At 42.5% G+C, this 10,063-nt stretch overlaps 1 long non-coding RNA gene across 1 annotated transcript; it reads right to left on the reverse strand.

Moving 5' to 3' along the window:
- Positions 1 to 4,255: 4,255 nt before the first annotated feature.
- LOC146544599 (uncharacterized) lies at positions 4,256 to 8,868 on the reverse strand. The gene is made up of 2 exons (XR_014882304.1): positions 6,413 to 8,868; positions 4,256 to 4,715 (listed from the first exon to the last, which is right to left on the reverse strand). It is a non-coding gene; the product is annotated as an uncharacterized LOC146544599 (long non-coding RNA).
- Positions 8,869 to 10,063: the final 1,195 nt, after the last annotated feature.

Here is a 10,063-nt window from a genome sequence, read left to right on the forward strand (position 1 = left end):
CCACTGTAAATGACAGAAGAACCTAACCTGCCACTGCAGGTGGTGGTGGATGTAGCACAGTGGAAGCTAAGAGCTGTTCCAAGTAAATATGATGTTGCCTGGGGCTGTATGGAGTGCTACAAAGTGGCAAAATGCAAGTTGGCCATTATTTGTGAAGTCATACAGTGACTTCCATATTGGAATATGTATTCCATACTATTGAATCATTATGTAGCAGTGCATATATCAATTGATCAATACAGGTATATGTATTCATGTGGATTTAGGGTGCTTTTTTGAATAAATCTGCACGAGTTCATGATTTGACGTTACACTCCAAGTCATCAGGGAGCAGAATACAAAAACAGTAAGGCTGAGTAAGAACAACAAATACAATCCAAAGTTTTCACTACACAGATATAGAAATCACTGCATTAGTGACACCTGCATATCTAAAAGTCAGATTTTTCAAGAGCTGATGCATTTATAAATGCACGAATGGTATGCATTTTTTTTTTTTTCAGCAGGTCCCTTTGAAGGTTGTCTGTTTATATGTATGTGTATTTAGAAATCTGCAAGTATTACAGTGATTTGGCATTCTTGCTGAGTTTTAGCACCACCTCCAATCAGCCCCACCTTTTTCAGCTTGGTCTAGTGTGCCAGCTCAGTGAGACACTCCATTATTTGTGATGGAGACAGCATGTATGTGATACACCCAGAGGCCCAAATGAGTCATTGTTACCTGGACATGTTGAAAAATGTGCTTAAGTAGCAAATGGATTCTGTTGGTCCTTCTTGCACAATTAGCCCCGCTGGAATTCAGAGGAAAGAATTAGACTGAACTGATACTGAGAACAGCTCAGTGCTCCCATGCAAGCTATTTTCATGCATTGGCAGTAGAAATAAGTAAATACAGATATTTTTATTTTGCTGAAACAAAGTAAATTTTTGTAGGCGCTACCCTGGGTGGAATTGGTGGAATTGGTTACCTTGAAACAATAACAAGTGACCTGGGCATAGCTTAAAACTCTACTTACTGTGGGAAAACATCAGTTATAATTTGAAGATACTGCTTTGATCTTGCTTCACTGCTGTTAGGAAGGGCCAGCCCTGACATACCTGAGGCCACATCCTAAGTTCCTTGATTTTCTTCAAGGTGCTACTAAGACCGAATGCACTGTAAACTTTGCAAGCCTTAGTGTTTTTTTCTTTCCAAGAAAAACTCCCTGTAGAAGAGAATGAGATGCAGTAATTTGGAGCTTCTTTCTCATGCCTTTTAGCAGAATGTGGAGCTCTGTTTCTTAACACATGGATTCAAGAAAATTGTCTGGGTCTTAGAAGACTGTCTTTAAGCAAGTCAGCCTAAAGTAGATGTAATATTCCCTCCTTGCTTCTTAAAGCAAGGTCTGTTCTGCAGTCCTCTATCCTAACTCACCTCCTCTGGAACTGCATAAATTAGCAGAATGCCACTACACGGATGTGAAGATGATACAGTTGTGTCTGAACACCAGATTAGTGAACAGAGGGAAGCTGCTTTATTCATAACACTAGGGGTATGCATTCTCTCTCTCTCTAGGTTTTGTGGAAAATTATTTCTCAACTCCAAGTGATATACCCAAAACTGTGTTTCAGGCTTCAAATACATGGTACTACCTGAGGTGACTGTCTCTGTCTATACCAGGGAGATATTTTAATTCATAAGCTGAATTCCTCTCCATGGCTTGTTAATTAGCTTATAACAGCAGCTGCCATCTCCTCCTACTTCACATGCCATCTTGTGAGTTTATTTAATACCATCCTCTCTTTGATACCTTCCTTGCATGGAGAAGAACCAAATAAATTTGAAATAGCTGAAACACGCTGATAACTGATGGTAGTAGACATTCAAAGCAGCAATGTGAATATGATCTGGCCATTGATTTTTGTTCCTGTTGCTTATGAAAAATAGGTCTAGAATTCCAAACAAATACCGAATCATCACAGTAAGACAGAATGTGACTTCCGTGTTCCTACCTCCTACAGTTCTGCGTGGCAAGGACAAGTTTGCACGTGCAGGCCACTTATCTGGGTACGTATCTTTGTAGCGTGATTTCTGTGCAATGACTGCCTGGGAAGCGACAGCTTAGCCTGAGTGGCAGCACTCACAAAGTCTCTGTTTCTGAGGAAATGAAGGCCAGTCCTAGGAATTTCCACTTCCTCACTTCACTTGACCTCAAAATCCCAAGTCTTTACTCTGAGCTTTTCTCTTAATGGGAAAAAAGGTTCGCCAGCTGGCACCAGCGGTAACACCTCTACAGCAACTGCAGCCTGAAATGTCATTAATAACAAAGCTAGAGAACTTAGACAACTTACTCCAATATATCTCTGTCATGGGGAAGATATCTTATATACACTCAACTGTTGCCTAATTATGGGCAGATTTATAACGCCCTGCAGCATAATCCATTTGAAAAGGTAGATATGCCCAGTGAGTGTTTGGAGGGGCTGGGAAGGGCAGGGAATGACTGACATGAGGTTCTCCATATCACCCTGTAACTAGCCAAGCCCAGGATTGTCTGCAAAGGGCTGTCATTCCCAGGTACCTGAACACAAACTGTGTTCTTTTTAGACAGTATTACACTACTAGTTTCTAGTAAGGTTAAAAAAAAAAAAAAAAAAAAAAAAAAAAAAACTATTTGAATTCAAGGAGAAAATGCATCCTAGGTCTGCAAAATTCTTTCTCTACCATGCAAAAGTAAAGGGTGTGGTGAAGGATGTGTCAGCCTTGCCGAACCTGACTGACTACTCAGACAAAAAGTTTCAGGATGCCTTGCTGCTTTGCTTCAGGTGAAGGAGATGGCATGCGACATCCTTTTCCCACCAGCGTCCTGCCACGACTGATCGTTCACGCAATATTTTCTACACAACTCCTGAGTTTGTGTTGCTGCAAGCAGAGAAACCTAACAGTGACAGTACAAGGTCAATTATTTAATGATGCATTATTTCTGTTCCTTTAAAAACTCCCTTTACAATGATGTTTCATCAACACCTGCTGGCATTTGCCAGAGCTTGAGAAGTTTATAGGAAGGTACTTAATAGTGCTGGCAGCAATATGAGGCTATTTCTGCCTACCTGTTGTGTCGTAGTGGGTCAAACATTTCTTCAGCCAAATAACATGCATGCAATATGCATTCATTCGTGAGGATGAATTATTACCAAAAGTTCATATTCTGTTGAAGAGTGCATCTTCCCTCATTATTCAGTTTGATATTTGGTGTTAGATACTGCAGTGCAGCTGGGCTGCACACAGTATCAGAAATGGGACGGGAAGCTCTCCAGGAAACTTCACAGGCACTTCACACCAGAGCTGCTCTAATTTGCATCCAGGTACCTGTAAGCCCAAGGGGATGAAGAGCATGACTGACACCCATCCCTTTCTTCTGCTCATGTCCTCATTCTTGGAAAAGGGAGTGAAGGATCAAATGGGAGCTGCAACAGTAGGTCTATAGACAGCCAGGGTTTCCCCTCATTAGCGTGAATCTTCCATTAGCAAGGCTGAGCTTTATAACAGATGCTTGTCATCCCAGCATGTCAAACAACTGGATTATGGCATTGGCTTGAGGCACTGATAGTCTTATTAAAATGCTACCACCATAATTAAGAATACCTTGTAACTTGTAAGAAGGAAAACCAGATCAGAGCAGTTATAAAGATCCTAAGTATCTTTACCAACTTAATGGAGAAAAGTAGGACTTTTTAAACAGATTTGCATGCACATCTCCCCTGTGCTGAACTTTTACAGAGTATAATGGCTGCAGGCTGTGGAGGACAGTGGAGAATTTGATTTAATATATACAAAAGGATGGCAGTTAGCTCAGTTTGCATTAGTTTTTGCAAGCAGACTTGTTTCGTGTTCAGTTTGTGGGGCATACCAAAGCTATTTTGATAACAAACAGGAATGATAAAGATTTAGCTCTTCACTGTGCCAGAAGCTCTTCTTCTCCCAGCTGAGAAGTGGAGGTGTCATCCTTACAAGACATTTTTTTTTCTCCAAAACCCCAAGGCTATTGAGGGTGATTTATCTCCTGGAAGAAATGGAAACCTCCTTACCAAGATTCCCAGTCTACAAACTTCAGATGCTATCACAGCATTGTGTGCTCAAGCTGTGCTTGCTCATAGAGCCAACCAGTACGTTGGGTATGCAAACAAAAGAATCTGGCTATGCAGTGAGAGCAGCATTAAGAATTGTTTTTGCCGAGAAAGCCTTTTTGAACATGTAAAACTTGACATAAGAAAGTTTCCTAGAAGTCTTTTTATTGTGATCAGGGATTTGTGATTTGTACTGTGAACAGAGAATTTTGTTACCATAAAGTATGCAATGAAGGAAAAAAGAGGCAGCTTCCCCCTGCCACACACATCCACAACTCTCTAAAGATGAATTCAGAAGTGAAAAGTCTTTCTCTTCTATCCAGCTGAGTCATGTTAAACAGAAAGACAAAAATGGGAAGCTCTTTTATGACAACAGTATTCCTCCCCACTACAAATACAGAGACAGCACCATAACCCACTGCAAACTTGACAGGTTGTCATCAGCAAGACTAGAATACTATCAGGCAGCCACTGGGAATCGTGAACCATCTGTGATTATCACAGCTCTCAAGATGTGTAAACTTCACTCAGACTTATAATGAAACGTTCTCTTCCTTCTCGGTCCTCAATTATTGCTCCTGTGCACTTTGCCTTCTTTTCCGAAACACCTACACAGATTTTATAGTTGAAAAAAAAAAAACAACTATTACATTTAATTTTCTGCCTTCTCTTTCTATGCTGCATGCGATCATAAAACTCTGATAAAGAGACCAGAAGATTAGAGCCCTGACAGGAGATGAGATGCTAAAGAAACTACTTTGCATTAATGTTTTCTTCTCAGCTCTGCATGTGATTTAGATATGTCTTTCAGCATCTACGATGTCTTCTCTATGTGAGTAGGTCTAAATCAGACATGTAAGGAATTAAAAATATAACTTAATTTCTTCTTTTTCTGCTCAGATCCACCTTTCTGTGAGGAAGACTTAGATCTCTGTAGGACATAACTGTTTCCATAAAAATGCAAATCTCTTGCATTTTTGAGGATAACATCATCATTACACATTAACCTTATTCCAACAGCTCTGAGGTCTTATTTTCTGTGTGGAAATAACCTCTGAATGACATTGTAGGAAACAAGATCACCTCACTGTAACAATGCCTCCTTGTACATGCATTTTAGCAGGTTAAACATGCTCAAGTATCATAGAATCATAGAATAGTCTGAGTTGAAAGGGACTCACAAGGACCATTAAGTCGAACTCCTGGCTCCACACAGGACTACCCAAAATCCAGCCCCTATGTCTAAAAGTGTTGTCTAAATGCTTCTGGAACTCCAGCACTTGGGGCCGTGCCCACTTTCCTGGGCAGCCTGTTCCATACCCACTGCCCTCTGGAGAAAAAACTTTTCCTAGCCCCCACCTGACCCTCCCCTGCCACAGCCTCATGCCATTCCCTCGGGTCCTGTTGCTGTCACCAGAGAGTAAAGATCAGTGCTGCCCCTCTACTCCCCTCGTGAGGAAGCTCTAGATTGCCATGAGGTAGTCCTCAAAACAGCTGTAAGCAGATAATGAAAGACCATGCTATGTTACACGCTCTAGACATGATTTCCCTCAATGGGATAAAACTTCACTTGTCCACACTACTCTGCTAAATGTAGTACGAGTTTAAATTATGAATAAGTCTAGTCCTGCCAGTTTCATGCCAGGTACGTCCCCTCCTCCAGGACAGACTCTAGCCACATCTTTGAAAAAGTGCCAGTTTTGTCTGTGAGAAAGCAATAAGACAATAATTATGGACTGGGCATCTGTTTATAACACTGTGCTTTCTTGTATTTCTGTAGCTAATGCACTCTCCTTTGATGCAGATAAGAACGAGATCTGGATCTTCCAGGAGAGGCAGGAGCACCTGGTGCTGCTGTATGGAAAGTGGTGCAATACACTGTGCCTGAAGGGAGCTCCTCAGTGCTGGAGTTGGACACATCCATGGATGGTGCCTGCACAGCCTCACTGTGCAGTCTGTTCCACTGCTTGTTGATCTCATAGCAAAAAGGTTCTTTATCTCCCATCTGTCATTCTCTTGTCTCCATTGTCTGTTGTCCTCCTACCACATACCACTGTGAGGAGATTTGGTGACTCTGATAACTGCCTCATAGTGGAGGCTGCTCTTTACTTCATGAAGATATCTCATCCTTGGTCTGGACAAGTCCTGGTCCATCAGCCTTTCCTCACAGGGCTGATATCCAAATCCTAAACATTAGGGGAGCTTAGCAGCAACTTTATAAACTTAGTTCTTGCAACAGGGCTGAAATCTAGATGCAAGATTGTAAATGAGATCTAATTAATACTGCATAGAAGGGAATACTCACAATTTAACTCCTCTCAATACATTGTCCGTGCTCCTTCTGATATAGCCCAAGCTGCATCAGGCTCTTGATCTTCCTCCCTGCCAGAGCAAACTGCAGAAAATTTTGTAAGGTTCCTGTTGGCCCATTCCTCCAGGTTCCTCTGAGTGGCAGTCCATGATGATGGCTGTCCCCAGTTTGGTGTCAGCTGCAGACATGATGAGGGTGAGTTCTTGCTCCACCTGCATATCACTGACAAAAGTGGTAAATCAGATACACGCCAGAATAAACCTGTAAGAACTGTACTTGTAAAGGCCTCCAAGTACAATATTAACTCATCAAGCTCAACAAACAAGATAGTTATTCACTCATCTACTAATCTGTTCATTTAGACCAGTATGTTCCAGTTGGGATACAAAGATGTTGCTCAAATGAGAAATTTCATCTCAGTAGGGAAAATTAATTTACAATGAGGGTAAACACTGCAGTAAGTATCCAAGAGGGCTGGGCTGTGGAGTTTCCAGCTTGGAGATACTCAAAATCCAACTGGACAAGACTCTGGGCAATCTGCTCTGCTTTGGATAGGGGTGGGAAGAGAGACCTCTAGAGGTCCCACAATGCCTACATCATCTGTGATTCATAATACAATCTTGGGAGATCCATGTAGGCTATTCCCAATCACCCTCATCTCATTCATGTAGCAAAGCTTTCACCACTATCCCTCAGAGAGGCTTGATAACAGCACAAACAGCATACCTACCATAGAATGTTACTTATTCCAAAGGCCATAAAATCAGCTTCTTTAAGCAAATTAATACACAACTTGAAATTCATGTTCATCACTTATAGAATACAAGTTGTAAAACTATTAAGCATCATCCTTAGCATACTTGCGCGCTATCATAGCGGTTTACTCTGTTTCACTCCTGGTCCTCTTGGTGTCCATACCACATTCATGCTGGTTTGCCCCAGGCTCTCACACAGAGACAGCCAACCAGCTCCCTCCCAGAGGGCACAAAATTCCCAGTTCCTGGCTTCAGGGACACAAGTCACTCTGCCACATGGTAGCTCAGATTTTTCTTTCCTATGTGTCCAGGTTTACTTTCTGAGAAGCCCAGCAATGGTGTAGGTTTGCTTTTAGTCTCACTGTGCCAAGATACTCGTTTCACTATGTTGCTTCATCTAAAGTAGATGAGCACTTTCCTACAGGGCAGCTAGGAGCTGTTAGAACAGCTGAAGGATGTAAAGCACTGGACAACCCAAAGCACTCAATGGCTGAAATCTTTGACTTCTCAGCAAGGGGAGAAAACATGACTGTGAGGCAGAGCCTGGAGTCATACCACAGCTGTTCAGTATTTTTAAGGAAGGATACATCTTGATCAGGCTGAGGCCCATGTTCCATGCTGCTGCTATATTGCTACTATCACACTGTCACTGCCACCCAAGCCAATCCCATGGAAAGCAGCCCTACGGAGTTCACCCATATTGCAGGTGCACCTTTGGTTGCAGCGTGGGCATGCTCTGCACAACAGATGGTAATCACCATAAGGACACACAATGTCAGCAGCCCTCCCTGCCACCATCTCCCTGCCGTCTGTAAGGATCTCACAGAATCACAGAATCACAGAATTGTAGGGGTTGGAAGGGACCTCTAGAGATCATCGAGACCAACCCCCCTGCCAAAGCAGGTTCCCTACACCAGGTCGCACATCCCCGGTGTGGAAGCAGCTGCTGGAGTGGCTTCAGTGGGAGCACGGCAAGCCTTCACTGCCCTGCATAGGTGCAGAGCCAGCCTTGAGGGCACACATCGAGGCTGTTAAGTCCTGTTCCAGCAAGAGCCCATCTCCATCAGCGCTGGTGGTGACACAAGTCAGAGCAAGGGCTCACTCATGCTGCTGTTCCATACTACTGCAGTCTCCTTGCTGGCTTCACATCCTCAAAAAGATCAGGATTTGCCCATCAAATGGACTGATGGATTTGTTCCATACATACTAATATACATTTCATGCATAATAATAATAAAAACATCCAGCTCCACAAGGGCAACTGAGTTAATTCATTCATGCTTTGGTCTGCATTTCCTTCCCCTTTCTCCCCTCTTTCCGCAGACTGACGAGTTTCCACAACTAAAAAAACTGCACCAACAGATCGAAAAATAAATCCATTTCTGTGTAATTGTTTTAAATGGGAACAGCCCATAAAGGTGCTTGTTCCAACATGCATTGTAGGATTTTTGTACCAGCAAACAAGTTTTTATCTAGCTGGCAGAACTTATTCAAAAGGTCTTACTTGTACTGGGACTAGAGGCAGGAATGAGTCACAGCTGTTTAATACTCATGAAGTGCCCTGCCCCAAGGAGTGCCTCTGTTTTTCTCCCCTCCCTGTCTCGCGCTCTTTCTCTCAAGACTTAATTGTTCTAAGTTATAATGCTTTTGAGAAATCACTTTTAAAATTATGACTCTTGTTAAAATTAATTAGACACGAACCCTGGCCAGATGAGCTGGGAGAGTTGCATAATTGTTATTCTAGTTTAAAACACTAGGAATCCCTGACCACAGGAAGTTCAAAGGACTAGCAGCAAAAGAAACAGATAATCTTCAATCTCAGGGAACACCGGCTTCACTCAGGATGCCAACAGATTCATGACATGAGTTGGGCTTTAATTACAGTTGAGGTGGGGCCTCTCCCATTGACAAACAATAGGATTTCTTGCAGGTCTGAAGTTTGCCACAGCAGAGCTCTTCTTGAAGCTGAGTATCACCCCCAAAAAATAAGGTGCTGCCCCATACAATCCATCTGGAAAAAAAATTAAGCTTCAGTGAGATCAAGTTGTTTTAACGGGCAAAATGTACCAGTATTTCATATCATAGACCAGCTTAGGTTGGAAATGACCATAAAGAGGATCCAGTTCCAACCCCTTTCCCCAGGCAGGGCTGCCACCCACCAGATCAGGCTGCCCAGGGCCCCATCCAACCTGGCCCTGGGGATGCGGCACCCACTGCTTCTCTGAGCAACAACTTTACAAACTCAGCAATCACTGAGATCTGCAACTTTAAAAAGCAAGGGAACTTTACAGGGACAATGTTCGATCCACATAGCAAAGAATGACAAAGTGAGATAGTAACATAGAACTACAAGCTGACAATAATCGTCATTAAGACTGTGCCCTAAACGCCCTGTGGCTGAATTCCATCAAATTTAGAGGTGACAATTTCTCATTCCACAAATTTTTCTGAAGCTGCTTCCTCACATAAAAGTAATTTCAAAGGTGTGGAATTTTTTTTATTGAGCATCAACAACGTATTTAGTGATATATAAACATACAGAGCAGAGGGTCCGAAGGTCACCACAGTCTAGTCAAAATACAGCTAGAGCAGATTCAGAAAAGTGTAACAACTACTTAATAAAAACATTGATGATATAAGCAGACAGACGTGGAGAATGATGTATAAACGTTTCAGATGCCACTGCTTAAGGGCTTCGTGCGTATACAGAGGGTTTTTGTGCAGAGAAGAGGAAAGTCACATTACTCAGTGTCAGGATGAAAGCCAGCTTTGTTAGAAGGCATAAAGTTGGGATCTGTAAACACGTATGGTCTATGGTCGGGAGGGAATCTGGAGCAAAGCAAAAGACAGATAAGGAAGGAATTTGTGAGGAGGTGCAGGGAGAAGAGGT

Source organism: Meleagris gallopavo, chromosome 3 (genome assembly GCF_905368555.1).
Source record: "Meleagris gallopavo chromosome 3, MGAL_WU_HG_1.1, whole genome shotgun sequence".
Lineage (NCBI taxonomy): Eukaryota > Metazoa > Chordata > Aves > Galliformes > Phasianidae > Meleagris > Meleagris gallopavo.